The sequence below is a fragment of the Ixodes scapularis genome, unplaced genomic scaffold, assembly GCF_016920785.2.
Source record: "Ixodes scapularis isolate PalLabHiFi unplaced genomic scaffold, ASM1692078v2 ptg000005l_1___fragment_1__unscaffolded, whole genome shotgun sequence".
NCBI lineage: Eukaryota > Metazoa > Arthropoda > Arachnida > Ixodida > Ixodidae > Ixodes > Ixodes scapularis.
In genome coordinates, this window is record NW_024609885.1 from 2,423,716 (window position 1) to 2,444,516 (window position 20,801).

Here is a 20,801-nt window from a genome sequence, read left to right on the forward strand (position 1 = left end):
TTAGTGATGTGCGAATTATTTGCGTTGGTGGGATATAAGATAGACCGTGACGACAGCGGTTGTCCCTAGAAGAAATATAAGACTTCCGCCCCGTTACGTGCGGGGATTTCAACCCAGACTTTTTGTACAATGTCTTCTGGAGCGGCAACATAACAACCAAGGGGGGCTACTACCACGCGCAGACTGTCAACGTGCCAGGTATGCCGAAAATTCTCCCCCCTAGCATTCCTCTTTTTATAAGTAACTGGTTGATCGAAGTGCATATAACCAAATGCACCTTAATTCAACAATTCCAGAATCTGAAGAACTGTGCGATGTAGTGAGGTGAACGAAGAAAAGGCCGCTCTCAAGCGCAAAGTCAACAGAGTTCATCGAGATGCGCAAGAAGCCTGGAGTGGTGAATATTAAAGGCAGCTTGCTCGGGTATCGGGTTCCAGTGCGCACCCTGCGGAGCTGCAGACGAACGGGCCCCTGTCCCGAAGCGATGAGCCGCGAGGCTCAGGCTTGTGAGGTGGAGTCTCAGGAGAGGTGGCCTTCTAAGAGCCCGAAAAAGAAGGCTTGCATGATCCCGTCAGTCCTACGCCGCTTTAAAGAGAGCATTGAGACTATGGACAGGCAAGCTCAAACAACTTCCTAAATACATCTTTACCCGCTGCCCTTCGACAGACATCCACAAGCTTGCGAGTGGCAACACCCCCTTGCTACTCTCACCATGTGACGCTGAAGCCTTAGGCCACAGTTCACACAGTGAGAATAAAAACACTGAAAATAGACGAGGGACAGACACAGTTCTTCCTGCGTGAGCTGCAGTCTATCCAACACACTCTGCTAGAAGTACCTAGCCTTAAGCCACTCGTCGACGCTTGCCGTCTGTGTTTTCTCCAAGACTTCAACACGTACAGCTGTTATTGGCCTCTTCGCCCAGCTGCCCGCCACGGCCCAGTACGTGCTGAGCGCCCCAGGCTCCGCCTGGGTGCGAAACGGGTGCGACGACAATGATGTCGAGGCCAATCCAGGTCCGGTTCGCACCCCGTTGAGCATGTCTGGGGTCGCTGCCGACTGTGGCTACTCAGACTGCTTTCCTCAGAATTTCCAGCAGCGGTCGTATGCACAATTTAATGCGGAGGAAGCGTGGTGTGCCAACATAAAAATAGCTTTTTTGTTGTTGTTAGTGTACTGCAGTGATTTTACCAGTTTACATGTGGTTCTCAACAAATTCCGCTTTTTGTGTGAGTCCTTGCAACGAGACATTAGTTTTTATTTTTGCTAACATATCCATGTATGAATGTGTGCGTTCTACGCACTGATTATACTCATCAACTTAAAAAAGCTAGTTTTGCACATAATTCATGCGCTGTACGATGTAGTTCTGCCATATACAGCTGCTACAAAACAGAAAAACACAGTTCTTTTGCATCAGCACCTTCATTACACTGCTCAACAATAGCTTGCCATATTTTCCAAGGTCGATCTGGTAAGTCCTAGCACCAATACCAGACAAGCCATTGGTAATTCAAAAGGAGCCTAACAATGCCTTTCGGTTTGCGAGTTCGTGTGCATGCCATTCAGAGTGAAAAGCACTCCGACGAACTTTCCGTGATCTGTGGACCAGGTGTAACAAGGACTTCCATTCCGTTATGCCTACATTCACCATATTCTCGTTGTACTGATGGCATCTTCATATTCTAGTAGCTCTTTTTAAGCTGAGTGTCGTCATGCACTCCACAAAAAGAAGAGGTGCAGCAGATTAGTAACCATCCGAATGTTTAGCTACTTACCTACAGACTTATTTTTAATGTTGAAGCAGATTACAGTCATGCTGAGATGCTGGGACAAGAAGTTAACTGGACAAGCTCTCCGAGCACTTACTCTCAACGCTCTTGATACAACTCAACTTCTGATGCCATGCTTCAACATGCATAAACCCTGTCCTAGAAAAAGAAATCTCTAAGGTGCCAATTTCCCGCACAGCTGGATCCGAACCGCAGCAGAACACCCTTTAGTCCAGGGTACCGTCCTAGGTCATACCGTTACTGCTGTGGCCGAGGATCAGTTGTAACCATGGTGCCACCTGCTCAGCGACCATGGTGAGGGATACAAGGATTCAGCGTCTGGCTGCTCCTCTTCAAGTGTCATCGTTTTGCACGCCATCTTACACTGATGACAAGTTTCCATAGCAAAGTCATATAAAGACCTGATTGTCTCCTTAGTTAGGAATGCCAAGAGTGCAGAAACTTGTTCCAGTTGGGGAGAAAGAGAGGAAGCAGCCAGCACTTGGTTGTATGGGCTTCTGCCTTTTGGCTGCCTCAGGCACTCGGCTGTGTGGAAGTTGTGCCATTAAACACCTTGAACCTTGAACCTTACTGCATATGAACAATTTATTGATTACAGTGTGACTGCTGGAGATAATGTTTGCTCACTAAACAAGGGAAACTGCTGTTCTTGCAGCTCCTGCCATGGAGCTAATCAAAACCCTCATGATCTTGAAGGACTTCGCAACTTGTCTTGTCGAGGAATTATGGTATGGAACTTCTGCCGATCTCTTAAGACCCCAGCTCTCAACAGAACTTTCTTTGCTTTCCGATGGGGGAGTAGACAGGGGCGGGGAGCCACTGCCGCCCTTGTTGCCTTCATAAAACTAACACGCCTGTTTAGCAGGAGGCTCCAGCGGTTCTGACATAAATATATAATCTTCAATTTGATGAACACACACAAAGCATCACAAAATGCTGGCAGAGCAGTTTTCAACAGATGAAGCCATGTAGAAACTCAACTTATTGGGCAAACTTCACCTCAGCATTACTGGACATACTGAAGGATGCGCTCTGGCACATAATGCGCGTGCCCACACCTGCCTTCAGAGTGGTGCAACCAGTCCATGCCACATGCAAATCAGAAATTCAGAGCCCACATCTATTGTGCACATGCATGATGGAGGTGTGCATGTGAGCAGCTCACTAGCTATCTAGTAGTTTCAGTTATGGCACAGCTTGGGCTCGCCACGATGCGTGCTTTGTTTTGGAATGTGGCACTTCTTTCAATTTTTTTAACACTGACCAATCGAAGCTGTATGTTCTTGGTTGGGCTACTGTTATATTTATTTTGCTTCTTTTTTTTTTGAGTTTGTGAATTTCAGTAGGTACAGTTTTTTTTTTTATATTATTATGGTTTAATGGTACTTTATAGTAAATTAGCTTCATGTAGAGCTGTAATTACAATATTTAATCAATGGTGTCCCCAAACTTAGAGGTTACCTGCATTTGCTAACTTCTAAAGTTGTGAAATAAACTATGATATACGGTAGTCAGCATTGAAATACAATAGGTTGCTCAAACTAAATAAATATTAAGAACGTTCCTAACATATTGTATACCAATTGGACGAATGCCCCCCGATATCCCCCGAATGTCTCCGATGTCGGAGGCCCCAATCTAAAAATTGGGGGCCTCCGATATCGAAGACATCTGATCTGTGGGAGAAGGGTCGGAGAAGGACGTTCCAGAGAAATCCTGGACGCACTTGAGGTAGCGTCGTACATCTACGCGAATTACGGTTTAGAACAGTTGTTGCTCGTGAGGCTGCTTTGTTCTTATCCGTTCGTGGTTGAGTCTCAGAGAGAGGACATTGAATAAGTTTTTAAGAACTCCCATGTTCTCTTTCAAATCTCTTCTCAAAAGGCAGTATGGCCTCATTCTCCGTGGGAAGGGGAATGCCGTCGAACTTAGAACAGTGGAGGGCCGAGATGCGGCCAGGCTTGACGATGACCCGTTTGCTACTGTCATGTGGGCTGTCCGGCACCGTCTGGTAGAGTCCACGCGTATTAGCACTCGGCGCTTTCCACTGACTCCCCTTTGCACCAACAATCTGACTGGCATCATAGACCTGCAAGGATCATGGGAAGATGATCTGTTTGCTAAGCGTGTCGAGGCACTTGAGGCAGAGCAGGACCCGCTCATCAGGGACCTGCTGGAGGCCAGAGCGGCTTGGGTTGCCGACCCGAGCCTCATTAACCCTATGGCCTTGTCCACCACTATAACTCGTGCCTTTGGCACTCACAGAGTGCGTCGTGTCTTTCCGGATCTACCAGACCCAGTCCTGGCCGATATCTCGGTTGACGACTTCTTTGCTGGCAAACGCGGGTCCGTGACGCTGCCAGACATTGGGGAGGCCAAGGAAGGTCTTCGCGCGACCTTGTCGGCAGTGGCCACGCAGCGGGGTCTGGCAGTGACGTGGAAGGGTGATCAACTTGAGGTGGTCGGGACCTTCGACTTGTTTAAATGTATCAACGGTCCCACCGTTGACATACCAGACTTCCCGGCCGAGTGGGTACAGCAGACTCGACGTCATAGCGAGACTGTCGGAGTCTCGCGGTCGAGAGGAGCCCTAAGCCGCCGCCGCGGGCCCCATTCGTTTGGGACCCGTTGCTCCGGCTGGTGCAGACGGCGGGGAAACATCAGGAGGGGGGCTGCCCGATCCTGCCCTTGTCGTTCAATGTCAGGGATCTTGTCGCCAAAGATCATAACTCGCTCTCTCCGGCGGAGAGCCTCAAATTCCGAGGAGGCGAAGACGGTGAGGCCGCCTGGCTGGCTCTCCCGAAGAGCAGAAGGAGAAGTTTTCAAAGGCGTTTCCGATGGGCTATTCCCGGACGGCTGAGGAGGTGGCCCTAGCTGCCATGGCCTGCCTTAAGCGGATCGGGGGCAATATCATACCCCCCGATCTCCTCGTGCCTGTCACTCCTGGCCCAGCGGGGTGCTTGGTCCCTTCGTATGTCGGTGTGGACCAAGAGGGTCGGCGGATAGTCGGCCGGACACCGGGATGGGGTTGGGGGCGATGGCGCGGCCGCGCCGGTGTCTAGGTGAACGAAGGAAGTCGGGCCCAAGGTAGCCATACGTGGTGCGCGTCGGGCTGTCCGGGGGGCCTTGCTGAGAGGGGGTTCGCGGAGAGCAGGTTTAGCCTGGTGGCCTTCGTTGACCTAGCCAGAGGGGAGACTAACCGTCACGTGCCCGGGGCGTCCCCGGCCGTAGCACCCGCCGTTCATATAAAGCTAACGCTGCCTGGTCGGAGTTCGGGTGTCAAAGCCGGTGGCGCTTCGGCCGCATTCGGAGCCCCCCTATGTCCTTATCCATGGATGCGACCTCACGCCTTCAAAACTGAAAACCGGACATGATCTCAAGTTTCAAGTTAAAAAACTTCCATTCATCCTACCCCTAAGGCTAGTCTATATAGAGCTATGACTTTCATCGCTATGGGCAGGAGCCAGCTGAGTTTGTATTGCTTGGAAGGTGGAGGGGTGATGTGATAGGGAGCTAAACCCCGTCCCTGTCTCCCGTATTGTCTGCTATAATAGTTTAAAATGTCACTCAGAGAGAAGCGGGAGGGCGAGGCAATTGCCCCCCTTGCCTTGCCCTCTTCTTCCGATGCCACTAATAGGGTATGCAAACTTGGGGATTCCCTGCCATAAATAAATGCAACCCCTTATGGCTGCCACTGCATACAAAGGAAAAAAAGAGAGATGTGGTTCATTTTTCTCTTAGATGTTCATATCAGAGGGGATACAAACAGTCGTGGGTAGTTGCGGCTGAGTGAGCCAGCAGTGAGTGCTGCCTAAGTGTTCGATTCGGACTCTCGTTTAATCGGCAAGAAAACAAGTACCAGACAACTATTGGAACGTATCCTGTGAATGGCTCCTGGGATTTTCGCAAATGGTCTCTTGTCTTACAAATGAATGCACTCCTATTAACTAAGGGCACTTAGCGAGCTATATATCCGAGGGTAAAAGACTAAAAACAATGGAAAAGTAACAGAAACCAAGAACACTTCTACTTGTTCATTGTTTTTAGCGCTTTTTCCCTCGGAAATATGGATCACCAACTAGCCCAAGTGCATACCCTTCTACACTTAGTGAGTTGCTTCCTCCCTTCTCATACTGCTGAGTCTACATTTAAGCATTCATTCTTCACAGGAGGACCGACACGACAGATTGACCTATCCGCTGATGCGAATTGACAAAGAGGACTCAAAGGCCATAACTGCGGTGTTGGAGAACCACTTATTTGAGGTGACGGACGGATTGGGCACTTCATTGATTTGAAGTACGATATAAAGTCTGCCTTGGCTTTGGATCTCATCACAAAGTAAGAAACTTGTTCACCAGAGGGAATATGTGTGCCATTTTTGCCTTTTTTTCCCATGTCCTAACATTAAAGTGTTGGCTTATTGAGCTCTATTCTACTTTTTTTACCTTTCTATGCTGACTTTTCATGAAAACCTATGGCCTCCGAACAGGCTCATGATCCCTCTTTTATGTCCTTTTTCAGCTGCACTTCCACATTTCCAATGCAACCCTCCCCTTGTGAACATATACATAGCTGCTTTTAGATTTTAGGGCTACTGTTCATTGCAAAGTGCTTGAGTTGTCTCAAGTTGTATGTAGCAGCTCCCATAATAAGGACAGAAGTACTATTCCACATTACAGAGAAATCAAGGGAGGTATTGAAATTTGATACAACAGCTGCAAAAATAAAAGTACAGTGGCCGCACTTCAACAGGCTAAAAATGCCACTTGCCAGTAGAGTTTTTTTTGTTTCAGCAAACGTTTGACTAACAAGGAGCCAATTGTACACTTCCCTTCCCCTAATTCTGTTAGCAGGCATTTACGTTACTTTTTACTGGGTGATTTTACACTCAGCACATAACACTATACTTGAGCAGAGTTCGTGTGAACCCTTCCTGGAAAGTGTGCTTAACTGTTTAATACTGAGTTTAGGCAACACTTCCAAATGGGGTTGTACTTACTCTACAAAATTCTTTAGTGCGAGTAATTAAATCCCCACTTCAAGTGTTGCCTAACTCTGTATGAAAGAGTAAAGCAGTCTCCAGGAAGGGATCATATAAACTGCTAAGTTTGCTGTTATGTAATATTAATTCTTGCTATAGAGCACACTAAACTTTTTAATACGGAGTGCAGGCACCACTTCTAAGGTTACAATAACTCTTCCTGGAGAGCGTGCTTAACTCTTTAGTACAGAGTTCAGGCAACACTTTTTCTTACATACGACAGACTGGTTGTCGCTTAAACAATTGTATTTAGGAGCAAAAAAGGGCAGTTAAAATAATGCACCAAACTCTGAAATTCAAAACCTGTAGACAGTCCTGACTCTTGCAAAACCATTTGTGTGACTATAGAAAAGTTAAGTGACCACTCGTATGGGAGAGTAAAACATACACTAGTCGTGGAAAGGTAACGATTACCTATCCCTAGCAGGGATAGGTGGTATTTCAAATACAAGTAATTGAAATATGTATTTCAAATACTTTGTGTATTTTGAATTTCTATTTAATTACAAATTGGGTAATGCATTTGACGTGTGTATTTAAATACTAAAAGGTGGGTATTTCAAATACAATTGTAATTAAATACAATTTTGTGGGCGAAAATACATCCCTCAAATTTATTGGCACTGTCCAGAGCAGAAAGAAAACTACGTTCTGCACCGAATGCAGTGTCTCTTAATCAAGCACAAGCGTTTAGTGACTTTGTGATTACGGTGCTAGTCCAGGGCAAGAATAGTGATGAAATCGACGTTCACAGGCAGACTGGCTAAATAAGCGCCTGTGACAACTTGTGATGCTTTCCAGCCTGATTTCCGTCCATAATTTTGCCTTGAACATTCTAAATGCGCGTGTCGTCCAGATTTTCGTTAACTGGTGCGAGTTGCAACAATAAAAAATTCTTTAGCTAGTGCTCCGTGTCTTGGTCGTCTCGGTTCTTTGTTGGTATATACCAACATGTAATCGACAAAAAAAGCTGGTTGAGGCTCTGTACTTTTTCACCTATTACGTCCAAGCTGATTACATTTTTTGTGATTATATTTCTATTACGTTACTAGAGCCTCGCAAACTTACTCCAGAGTGTGCGTAGAGATACGTAGAAACCCGTTGCAGGTGCCCTGAAGTCGCTCTCGCAAATTTTGAGGAATGTATTTAGAAAAGTATTTGGAAGAGAACAAATACATTTGGTTGTATTTGTATCTTGTATTTAAATGCTTTTTGTAGCGTGAGCTACACTGGCCGAAATTGAGCAGTTTCGCGTGGCTGGCATAATGAGCCATGCTCCGTGCTGCGCAAGTGCGAGGAGCAGTGACGTCGCACGGCGCACAGCTGGCGGGGCGGAGGCCAAGTCGCCGCGGGATCCGCCGCCACCGCGCTCGCCTCGCCAGTCTTCGCATTCCAGAGGAGTGACGTCACAGCCACGGCAGACGCACTGGCGGCGCCGCGTGCCCAGCTATGTGAATCCGTTGCGCAGTAGCCAAGTCTGACGCTGCACCGGAGCTGCTTGATAGCACCTCTCATTTTATGCGCCTAAGCTCACGCTGCGTATATCCTGGCATAGCCGAGCTAAGCCACCGCAATTTTTTTAAATGTAATTAGACTCGTAATTAAATACATTTTTGACGAAGTATTTTTGTATTTGTATTTTGATACATATTTGCATGTATTTTTCATATTCCTGGTCCCTAGAGAGAGTATAGCTTGCGATAACCCGGATTCTCTCCAAAAAGAGTACAGTCAACACCCGTCCATTCCTTTTTTAATTATTTTTTTTAAAAGTGTAGAGTTAACATAATAATCCGAAACGAAAGGTCCCCTGCGTTTGGCCGCTTCGAAATGGCGGAACATAGAAGCGGAGATCGGCGGTCCCAGTTCGCGATTTCGATGAGCCCTATCGCTGCCGAGGCCTTTATATGCACCAAGATGCAGCCAAACATCACCAGTAAAGTCTTTACCTTGTTATTTTCTGTCTTTGCAGAAGAACACAGGAGTCGCGCAGTGATAAATTTAAATAAACCTGACAAGTGCTCGAGCAACTTCAACTTGTCGCGGCAAAACGAACACGCCTAACTTTTTGTTTGCTTTATTTCTCTGCCTTTTTTCGCTCTTTCTCTCGGGACTGGAGATGTTAGCGCCCAGGACTTGCCGTGTTCTACTCCTGTCTTTACCCGCCTGGTTGAGGTTGTGCCGGCGTGTCCGTTGGGAGCCATTCATAATGTCGGCAAACCGATTGCTCGAGCGTCGCCTTGTCCTGGTTCCTAATGATTTCCGGAATTCTAGAAAAAACAATATTGCTGGCCGTGGCTCCGTTGACACCAAGTTTTACGGCTAAAACAATCACAGAGCAACTGACGGTCTTAAACCTCGAGTGGGTGCACAAAGTACCATGCAGACAAGGCCCCAAAGGACACAAAACATAGGATAACAGCAATGAATGCCTCCAACATGGATTCCAGTGGGTTTTGATCAGATCCACGAAGAGGTAGCAGCATTGAACCATGGTATTGTGCAACAACCCTATACTGGTAACAAGTTACTGCTCCGTTCTTATTTACAACCAACTGTCTTTGACACTTTCAATCCAATCCGAGATCCAATCCGCTGTCACTCCGTGCGTGTCGCCAGCATTGCTCGCCTTGGCTGCTCTGGTTTCTCACTTTCGCTTGTTCCTTCGATAGCTTCTTGCCAACCAGTCGTTCCACTACCACCTAGAGGTTAAAAACTAATTCGTAGTGTTCACAATGATCTACGGGTACATAAAGTACATGAAAGGCGGGAGACGGGCCATTTTGCCATTTTCTCTCATCCTAAGGTTCGCGCCGAAGTCGACCGAGGACCTCACTCCTACTTTTGTGAAAGCATACTAGTAAAAGCCAAGTGAAGAAAAGGAAGGCTAATAAGATGCCAATGTGATCCAACCTGGCAGTAAGTATAGGGTGACTGAAATAACCAGGCTCGATCTAAAATGGGCCATAAAAATTGGCGCCTGCACATAGCAATCTGAACTTTGTGTCAAAGGTATATTTCACAGGTTGGTTTTTGTAAAATTACAAAGCGTAGCTCCCTTTCTGCAAAACATAGGGCTAAAAAACTTGCAAGGGTAAACAACGGATGGCGACGTAAACGACCAAGTCGAGCGGCGAGGCGCGTTTGGCGTCCGGTTTTCCGCAGCTCGCCAAGGCCTGGCTTCAAGACGCGCCCGCCGCAGCTCGCAAGACTTCCTGACTACTACAAGATCATCATCCGTGCACGTGGTGGCCTCAACCTAAGCTCGATGAGCACAGGCAAGCTGCAAGACTTCGTCTTTAACACTGCCCAGACCAATTACAACGTGGCACGCGATGATAAAATTCGAATCAATGCCATTCAAAACTATACTACTCAGCACCCCCTCTGAAGGGCGAAGAGAACTATTTTCTGGCCACATATATGGCAAATCCTGCGAAGATCTCACGCGGAATCATCTTTAATGTGCCAGATTACGGTCCACCGGAGAACATCAGCCAATACCTAATCGACTGCAATCACGACCCGGCTATTCTCCTTGCCCGTCGGATGTCTCTCATCACCGCCCCTCTCTACGGCAAAAGGTCCAAACCCTACGGCAAAAGGTCCAAACTCTACGGCAAAAGGTCCAAACCCTCACACAATAAATCACTGCCGTTTAGAAGGAAAATGCAGACTTACGACCCCTCCTTAAACAGAAAGGTTACCACTCCAGCGCCAACTCCTACCCCTCCAGCGCCCACTCCACTCCTCCCCCACTACCCGTTGCAGTTGCCATATCCTCACCTGACAGCACCGCCCAGTCTGTCAAGCGTAGAGTAATCAATACTATGGCCTCAAAATCGTAGACAAATTACACCGACTCAGCGTCAATGACCGAAATGTCTCGCATTTTCAGTGCCAGACTGCAAACCTTAGAGCAAAACGTTACAGCCGTTGTACGGCGATAGAAAACGCTGTCTCAAAGTACTCCTCCAGATTGGCCCAACTCACCAGTCAAATAAACCAACTCACCAACATCTCATCCCAGTTGGGGTCCTAAACTCCTCCACCACCCCCACCATCCATACCCTACCTCTAACAGTGCATCCCTCAATATGGCTTTACCTCTCCCACGCCCGCCACGCCTCAGTAGGTACCAAACCACTATCTGGCAATGGAATTACCACAGCTTCCGACTGAAGCGTGGCTATCTTTAACACTGCCTCCAGTCCCTCCAAACTCCCCCCGATATCATATTGATTCAGAAAACCCGCCGCGCGGTCAAACTTGCCATCTATAGAGCCTTCCAAACTCCTGACAACGAGGAACCCAATACCGCCATCCTCACTCGTAGACATCTAACCGCTTCGTACAAAAATCTTGGCGGAGTCGACGTGGAGCACGACATCGTAGAGATCCTTCCCCAAAGGAAAGGCGGCCCATGTCTCTATATACTAAACATATTTAGCCTCCCGTCGGCTTGCAAACACCGCTTTGGCGTCCTCTTCTCCCGTGCCTTGAGGGAGGAGGGTCCTCGGTAGCAGAACCATCAAACGGCACTTGAATGCAACATAGAAGTATATTCGGACAGCATTGTAGACTTTGTCCAAACGGTGAGCTAAAAATACATATTTTTCGTGTATGGCTCGTCTAATTACTATTATTAGTATTACTATTATTATTATTACATTTATTATTATTTGACCGGGGCATTCAAGACCAACAAGCTGTGCGTTGTTTCGCCGTCAACGAGTCTGAGAGCGCTGTTTGTTACGAAGCTGGCGCCGGATATTATCTGCAAGGACGACTCTTCGCGCCTGTCCTCCGTTGGAATCGACAAAGTGGAGTGCCGTCACCTAAAGACCCGTTTCGACACTTACGGCTTTTTTCATGTGGCCGCGGCTGCGGAGGATTTTGAGAAACTTGCTGATCCAGCTGTGTGGCCTAAATCCAGCCTTTTTAAACCTTTCAGAGGAACCCTTCAGAGAGACATGCTCCACGCTTCAGAGGGACATCCCACAACCGCTGACAAGTGATGCCTGGCATAGATTTATTATATCAAAACGTCCGCGGCTTACGCACAAAAGCCGATTGCTTTTTTTTGTAACGTTACAGTGTCTAATTATGCAATCTTCTGTCTAACGGAAATTTGGTTGCGTCCTAACATCGGGTCCTCCGATTACTTTCCGCCTGGTTTTGTTGTGTACCGGCACGGCCGTGACTTGTTTCAAGGAGCTGGAGCGGGAGGCGGTGTGTTGGTCGCGGTCGACAGCTCAAGGAGGCGTCAAGATTTAGAAAACTTTCCTGAGAGCTTGTTCGTCGAAATTGAGTATGCAAAGAGAGAACGTGTTCTTATTGGTCTGTTCTATCTCCCCCCAGAAAAGCCACCTGGTGATTTTCAGCGTTGTCTGGTTGGGTTAGAAAAACTCAACGAGCTACAGGCGTGCAACGTTTTGACTGATAACTTTTATTGAAAGGAGAAATGCAACCATCTTTTAGACTTCTCTTCTTTTTTGGATCTGAAGCGGCTCAACAATGTTCTTAATAAGCAAGGCAATGCTTTAGATTTATGTTTTTCAAATACGAACGGTGTACGTGTGACTTGGAGTGAAATGCCAATGGTGCCTGAGGATATGTACCACCCCGCGCTTGATGTAGTGATCTCTATTTTTAATTACCCAACTCGCAGTAACTCTGATGCCTCTCCGCCGCAAGCATTGTATAACTTTTCGGCAGGAGACTACGTCGGAATGTTGCCCCTCAGCTTGAGAGGTGGTGGTACATTCCGACTTGAAGAACACAGAAGGGATGTGGTGAAGGCCACGCATGCCACGAGAAGCAAGTCTGAGCTTGTTGACCACAGCTGGACGACTGCGCATACGTTTGACTTGGACAATGCTGCTCGTGAGCAGAGGTGAGGCCCGAGGAAGTTCGTGGAATCGTGGTTTATCCGCCGAGACCCCGAGGCGTGCAAGACGAACCGGGGCCCCCCACCGGACGTTTACGGGGACTTGTAGATTAGAGTCGACTGGTTTTGACTCTCCCAACCACCGGGCCAGTTCACACTGATGATGCCACCCGGATAGGTGGCGAAACGTCTGTGTTGTTGTTAATTTTTTGTTGTTGTGTTAAGCCACTGTAAACTTATTCCGTTATGACTACCCTGGCTTTTGGAGCATATTTGCATTCAGGAGTCGCTTCAGCAAAGTTGCGTCTGTCGCCCCACAGTGCTTTTTTAGCTTTGATGCACACGTTGTTTATATGGGTATTCCATCTTAAGTCAAGATTAAATACTACATCTAGGTACTTAAATTCATTAACTCTTAAAGCTCAGAACCATTCATGTCATAATTATAGGCCAGCAGATTTTTTGTTTTAGTTATAGACATAAATAATGATTTTTGATATGGTGTGGAAACCCCACGATTCGTCATTTGTCGCACCAATGCCTATTTTCTTTTTTTTTCTTTTTTTGTAAATTACGGTTTAATTTGATCTGATCATCTTTTGTTTTCATTTTATTATGAACCACACAATTGTCTTCAAAAAGTTTGATTTGAACTGAAACGTCATTGGGTAGATCGTTTATAAATATCGAAAATAAAAAGAGACCCAGAACACTTCCCTGAAGTTTCCAGACCAGATCAAAAACCGCACAAGGTTTACTCCCCCTGACCTCGATATAGACCTTTCCAGCGGCAGTCTCGAACGAAGCGATTTCCAGCGCGCATCCCTGGTTTTGAGACTGTACGTCAGTGTTGCCCGACTGCGCTGAGCTGTGGGTTTTCTCGTCAGTAGGCTGGGGCAGCCTGCGTAGGAGCAATTTTGAATGCTGGTGGCGGCAAAATCGCCTCACTTTATTTTTTCTTTTGTGTTCTGTGGCGATTATAACGGCACTATACACTCAGCCGTGTCAACCTTAACTGCCTAATATATTTGACCACACCAGAGGATAGCCGAACTGCATGGGTATTGCCCCCTCACTATATGAAATTCAACGAGTCTCATAAATCGAACAACATATACTGTACGCGTACCCCACGGTGCCGCGTTATCCGGACATGATTTGAGAAAGGTCTCAAATAACACAGCATATCCAAAATACAGTGTCGACGACAGTCACTTCACGACGATCGCACGGAATCCGGCTTGTCTTGGGGTACGTTTTGAAGAGTGATGTTTTTTATACACAGCACTAGTGCGAATGAACGAACGTGTCTATTTAGTTCCCATTCCCCGGACCCTATCAGCTACTTCTCGCCAAGACCGGGAACATATCCGGGAAGGCTTTTCGGAGATTATCTCAACGGAAATAATCCTCGAAGAACGTCGAACGGCCTGCGTCGCGGGCTGCTTGACGTTCGCTTTCTTCGCCCGTTCTCTTCGCTCGTTTCTTGCGAAGGTCCAGAAGGCTATAAGTCCTGGTATTCCCAAGTTCTCACAGTGGAAGATTACAAAAACACGCAAGCATCCTGAACAGGCAAATAGAGTAAACACTTAGAAGGAAAGCCGGCAAACTCCGAACACACGATGCAGGTGGGGAGTCGCGCTGATCGGGTTTCCACAGCTCAGGCGGGTGGCAGAAATTTTTGGCTAATAGGGGTCACTCGAGTCGCAAAATGGCGGCGGCCAGCGAGCTGTTTCTGCAAAGGTCTATACTGTCTCCGTGATAAAAGATAAGAGGAAAACCATATAATAACTTTAAAAAAGAAAGATATGTACTTGTCTGTGTTTCTGACCTCTTTGGGTTTATTCTTTCTGTGTTTGTAAGTCTCTATAAACAAGCTCCCTAAATTTTAATTCAAGTTGTGTGAGCTTCATGTCCTGACTCAGTACGTCCGCCCGTCACCCTGTGTTCAATCCCCGCAACTTCTTTCAAGCCGTCAGCTACATCTCAATAATTAACTTTCTGCGGCTCCGTCTACGCTCCCTGGGGCTTTGCTTGCGAAAAAACGTGGCCCACGCCTCCGTGGACTTTGTGCTGGGATTCCACTCCCATACTTGGTTGTCAAGCTACAGGATCAAGCAGATTTCAAGAATAGAGATATCCCAGGAACTTCGACTCATGAGAATGACTCTCCCCGGCCACGACAGCACTCCTCGATACGTTTTACGCCACAGACCCTCGTTCCTCTTCCTCAGGAGTTCTGCAGTCGGGCTCTTGGAGGCCGCAGGGGTAAAAATCCTGGGGAGGTACGCAAGTCTTGCCAGAAGGCTTCGGACTTCAACTGAAACCCCCTGTTGTACTTTTGGACAAACAGCTTTCCCCGGACACGGTGGGACTTCTGTCTCACGGCCCAAGTTCGCCCTAGACCTTCCAGCATCGAGGGTAGACCAACTGACATCCGTTTACAAGGTAGCAGCAAGTAACCCTGAAAAGGATCGTCAGAACTTCGTAGGGACAGCTGTGCATTCCGTTTGTGCCCACCTGCCTCCTCCAGGCAAGTCATATGTATACTCAACAGTAGAGGAGCTCCGCAACGCCCAGCTAAAGCTGCTAGAGTAAGAAAAGATGGTAGTTTTCGTTGTTATGAACGAGGACATCTAAGAGGAAAAGGTGGAAGCTGCACTCGAAAAAAGAACTGCTTTACTCAAGGAAAGACCTTCAGGGTCTTTAAGGTCTGAGGCTAGGGAGATATGCTCTCAACTGAACCTCCCCGCTCTGAGAAAGAAATGCGTTAGCTTTGCCCGCACATCAGTTCATAAGAGTGCCTTTTTTTTCTGCAAAGACCCATGCAGAAAACGCCCCGCTCCGCGGCATTGTTTCGGAGAACGGGTGCTGGCAGAAGAATGGTCTCCAACGGCCAACTCTGCCAGCAACACCAGCGGTCGAACCAACGGGAGCCCCTGGGAGACAGACGGTCTCCAACACAACCATGGCAAATCGTCACCAATGACTTCTTCCATCTCCACAGTGTCACCTACCTACTTGTAGTGGACTACTTTAGCAAGTACATTGTGATAGAGCAAAAGGGGGACACCTCTGCTATCAAAGGATCGCAACCCTAAAAAAGGAGTTTGCTTGATTCGGCATTCTAGAAGGGGTCTGTGACAACGGCCTGCCATTCAACTCTGAAGCATTCAAAGGGTATCTCAAGTGCTTGGACATGACAAATAATCCAAGTTCTCCTGATTACCCACAGTCGAATGAACTTGCAGAGAGGTCAGTTCAAAGAATGAAAACAGCTTGACCAAGGCACCGAAGGAAGGCAACGACCTGTCTCTTGTCCTTATGGAGCTTAGGGACACACCGATGGATCAGCTCCTGTCCCCATTGGAACTGCTAATGGGCCGCAGGATCACAACCCTCAAGCCAGCTGCTCCGCGTTAACTTGAGCAACACTACAACATCAGGGAGGTTCAAGCACGCCTTCAGTTCCGTCAAAAGTGTCAGCACCGACATGGTGACGCACACAGCAAACCACTACGTCCTCTGAGTCAAGGCGAGAGAGTCTATTTCCGTCGAAACCACAAATGGGAACCCGGAATTGTGGTCCAAGTCGGACAACAGCCACGATCATACCTAATCAGAGCGGAAGACGGGGGAGGGGAGGGGGGGGGGGGGCATTACAGAAGAAATCGATTCCCCATCTGACCATTCGCTTGAAACAACAACGCGATCCCTGAGGACTACTACCAACTCACGTTCAACGACCAACCTCACCAATGTCCTGCCCAGTAGTCCCGCATACCCGAAACCACTCGATCAAGCCATCAAGTTGTTCAGCCAGCAAGGTATCGCCGAATCTGTGGACTCTGAACTCTTAAAATTCGCATAAACTTTCTTTTTGCAAAATAAAAGGGAAAAAAGGATCTGTTATGTATTTAGAAAACTATGGTTGGTGGTGCCCACTTCGCAGTTTCTCACAAATCGGCGTTGATACCCACACGTGCGACTCAGCTAGCCTTACACCACAAAACAGCTATGTGCCTGGCGTCGTTCCCGTTCTCGTAATAAAGTTTGTCAACCAAAAACATTTCAGTATGAACAACGTTATCCACAAACACGGCACGTGTCAGTTCCTGGATCTCCTGGATGTTTACCTCCACTCAACCTCAGTGGAGTACGAGGGCAATGTTTATATAAAGAGAGCGGAGGTGTGCATCAGGTCATGCTTTGCAACAGTTATGAGTAAGGTATGTATTTACTCGCACAATGAACGCACTCGCGTAATGAACGCACCCCCCAAGTCGGCTTCCAAAATTTCGACTTTTTTTTTCACTTGCATATTAAACCCACCCCCAACTGGGAAGTCAAAACTTTGACCCCCTCCCCTTTCCCCACACGCGCGAAATGAACGCACTTTTCTATCCTGGTGCAGCGAGGTCGCAAATGCATGGGTAGCGTGGCCGAACAAAACGCCTTGCAAAAGGCCTTAAAAATAAAAAAAGACCCATTGGAATCATTTATCGAAACTACAGTACGAAAACCAGTGTCTCCCACTTAGACTTGGTTCTTTCTAATTTAACTTCTCTTGAATCACGTCGGACAGTCGCTCGCCTTACTCTTTTTCATAACTTTTATTACAACATGCAATCATTTATGCTCACTCACTGTAAGTCTGTCTCATACATTTCTTTGCGTCATGATCATTCCTTGAAAATTGCACCTCTATTTGGTCGCACTAATAGATACAAATACTCTCCTCTTGCTCTGTCCATTAAAAATGGGAATTCTCTCCCAAACGACATAGTCACTGAATAGAATGATAAAAAATATTCCGCAAAAAATTTTTGGCTTTGGTACTATGTTTTCAGCGCCATGTCTGCTTGTGTTTCCTATAAATTGTGCACTGAGTCCCCAGTTCTGTTGTGCCCGGTTTCTGTAAACTTTGTTCTGAATTCTGTATAGTTTGTTTTTAGTTTTTGTTTGTTGATAATTTTTAACCTTAGTTAGTTCTTTTATTTCCATTATATCATTGCATTTGTTTGTATTTTTCTACCCCCCCTCATGTAATACGTTTGAACGAACGTATTTGAGGCGAATAAAACTTGAAATTGAACTTGATTCGAGTCCATTGAGCTGCGAAGGCGAATACATCGGCCATCGGAAGATGCCTAAATGCTCGCTTTAGGGAACACCATTTAGATGTTACCAAGGCATCATCGGACTCGTTCCACCCAATAGTTCTGCATGCCCGTACCTGCCACGATTGCACCCCACACTTTGAAAACACCACTTAGCTAAGTTCACACATAGATAAATGTGGGCCCGAAACAATAGAAGCGTTTAAGGTCAGATATGCCGTGAGCAATGTCTCTGGGACATCTTTGGCTTTGTCGTTAAAAAAGCTGGAATTTCTAGCGTAAAAATTATCGTAAAAAGCTTGTTGTGATCAATTAATTTTGTCTTTTCCTTTCTTTTCTTATTTATTTTCCCCCCTTTTCAGGGGTTAATTTCCTGATTATAATGCAGTTAATGTAAAGGTACAAGCGAGCTGGACAAGAACCTAGCTGTGTTTGGAGATTTGTGTTTGTCCTTTGTCCCTCTTGTTACCATTTTCCAGGATTATTTTCGTCATTAATTTCCTTTCTTTTTTTTCTTCCTTTCCCCCTTTTTCACGAAATTTCCTTAAGTTTTTCCCTATAATTTTTTTGCTATCATTTTAATTTGGTATTCTTAAAGTTTGTGAGTAAATTGGTTTTATATTAAATTTTGAATATTTTCGTTTTCTTTCAATTCTTTGTCGTTCAAGGTCGTAGCGTAATGGGCATCTCATAAATGTTCGCTGCTCATTGAAAGAACTGTGTGTGTCTGTGTTTGTCCTTTACGTGTTTTATTCTTTCAGTGCATTCTGTCAGTTCCTCAAGGCTCTTCTCACATCATGTGGTGACATTTGCGTCCAGTGTTATATAGCCCTGTCACATGGAAGAGGTGGAGGAGACCAGCTTACTAAAAAGTATATCAGCATCACTGGTATTTCCTTTCTCGTTGGAAATGACTTCTGCCCCTTTTGTTTAATGGGAGTCCTTTGCATGTTCTTTGCTTACTTTTCAAACGGTTCAAAAGTGTGATATGGGGTAGGCAGTTATGCGACAATGGTGCATGCCCAGTATATCACGGTAGCTTAAACAAGAGACTTTGGAAGTGAACATCAGGAGAATCTCCTGTTTCATCCTTTCTAATCCAGGGTGCCAATTTCGAAACATGTTGTACAATCTTTAAATAACTTTTAGCACAAGGAAGGAAAAAGGAGAGGAGGCATTATGTCAGTTCGCTATGCAATTCTAGAGATTTTACAACAGTACAGTACAGGACACCAAGCCGGTTGGAACCAGATCATTACATCTGTCAGTGTGGCTTCTAGGTACTTTAACTAGCTTATTAGTTCGCAAAAGAGCTCAATGAATTGTGGAGGCTAAGCCTCGTAAGACTTCTGCAGACTGACTGCACTGAGCAATAAAACGAAGAATTCAGCTGGATTGTGTAACGTAGAAAGATAAACCGGGAAAAGAGCATGGGCAAAACTGGGGAGCTAAACCACGCAAGGCATTTCGTGCTATGTCTCGTCTAAACTATTTTCTTTGTTGCTGCACTTTCTGTCATCTTTAGCAGGCAGTATGCACTGATTTCACTTACATATTGGGTGGATTCGACCATAAAGCTAGACGTTTGTATTAGAAAACCAAGCGTATGTTTTATCGGAGTAATGGCACATAGAATTTGCACTCTTTTTAAGAGGGATAATTTATCTAAGCCAATTGTTTCATACTAAATTGCCAAAGATTCTGCCCCAGTTTTCAAAAACAGACTGGCAAATGCTTTCATTTATTTAGTAACATTTGATATGTTTATTTACAGGAAACACTGCCTCTATTGCTGTCATCAACAGCCAGCTGGCTGAAATCAAGCCACCACACAGCTCCACGAGACTCCCAAGGGCACTGAGCACACGCCTATTCTGGAAGGCTTCCGAATGGCGCCACTGGCTGCTGTACCACTCGCTTCCCTGCATGTACAGGGTCCTTCTGGACCAATACTGGCCGTACATAAAGAAGCTGGTGGAGGCCGTCCATGCACTTTTGAGGGACACCGTAACTCCAGCATCCATTGATGTTGCACGCGAGTTCTCCCCCTTCGGTTTCTTTGTGTCCTGCTTCGGGCCAGCTTTAATAATGTCATATTGTGCTTTCAGAGAAACTCCTCTGGACCTTTGTGGGCATGACAGGGAGGCTGTATGGAGCTCCAGCAATGACGTTCAGCCTGCACCAGTTACTCCACCTAGCGGAAGCAGTGCAGCAACTGGGGCCATTGTGGGGCCATTCTGCTTTTGAATTTGAAAGCGGTAACGGGCAGCTTGTGAAGCTGGTGAAAGGATCAAATGCTCTTCCGGAAAGGGTAGTGAAGTATCAGCAGTTGGGATCAAACTTTGGTGTCCTCGCTTCTAAGTGACAGCGTCAAAGTGATGTGCTGTGATATTCTGGGATACACTAAACACCAAAACTTCAAGTATGCAAACGAAGTGTGCCTGCTCGGTTCCTCTTCGAAGGCATCCTTGAGCAAAGAGGAACAGAGTTGTCTTTCCGCTGGATCTGGGGCCGCCTTTGATCAGGCTACAGAGTACAAGCACTTCGCATGGAAAGGGCAGATTTGTCACAGCCGAAACTATGCCAGGAGTAAAAAGACAGACTCCTAGGTCATTCAAATAAAGGATATGTGCGATTTCACCATTTTGAGAGTGTTGCCTTTGAAAGGTGAGGTAACACTTCTGTGCAGGGAAGTTGTCATCACTTGGCAGGTGCTTTCCCGCAGCACATCAGGCTTTGTTTTCTTTCTCACGTGAACTTGCAGGCTGTTAAACCACAGCAGCTGAAGGCACCATGCCTTTTTCTCACTTTCAGGAAGCCCTCAGCATGCTATGTCTGTGATCTGTCAAACCTTCTTGAGCGCGATTGATGTAATGTAACCAGGTGTGCCGAAGTAAAGTGACTGTTCCCTAGGAGTCGAAATATTCAAAACAAACATCCTGTGATAATTTGTC

General features: G+C 46.5%; 1 pseudogene; it reads left to right on the top strand.

The window, feature by feature from the left end:
* Positions 1-19,942: 19,942 nt before the first annotated feature.
* On the top strand, positions 19,943-20,801 carry LOC120847449 (annotated as a pseudogene).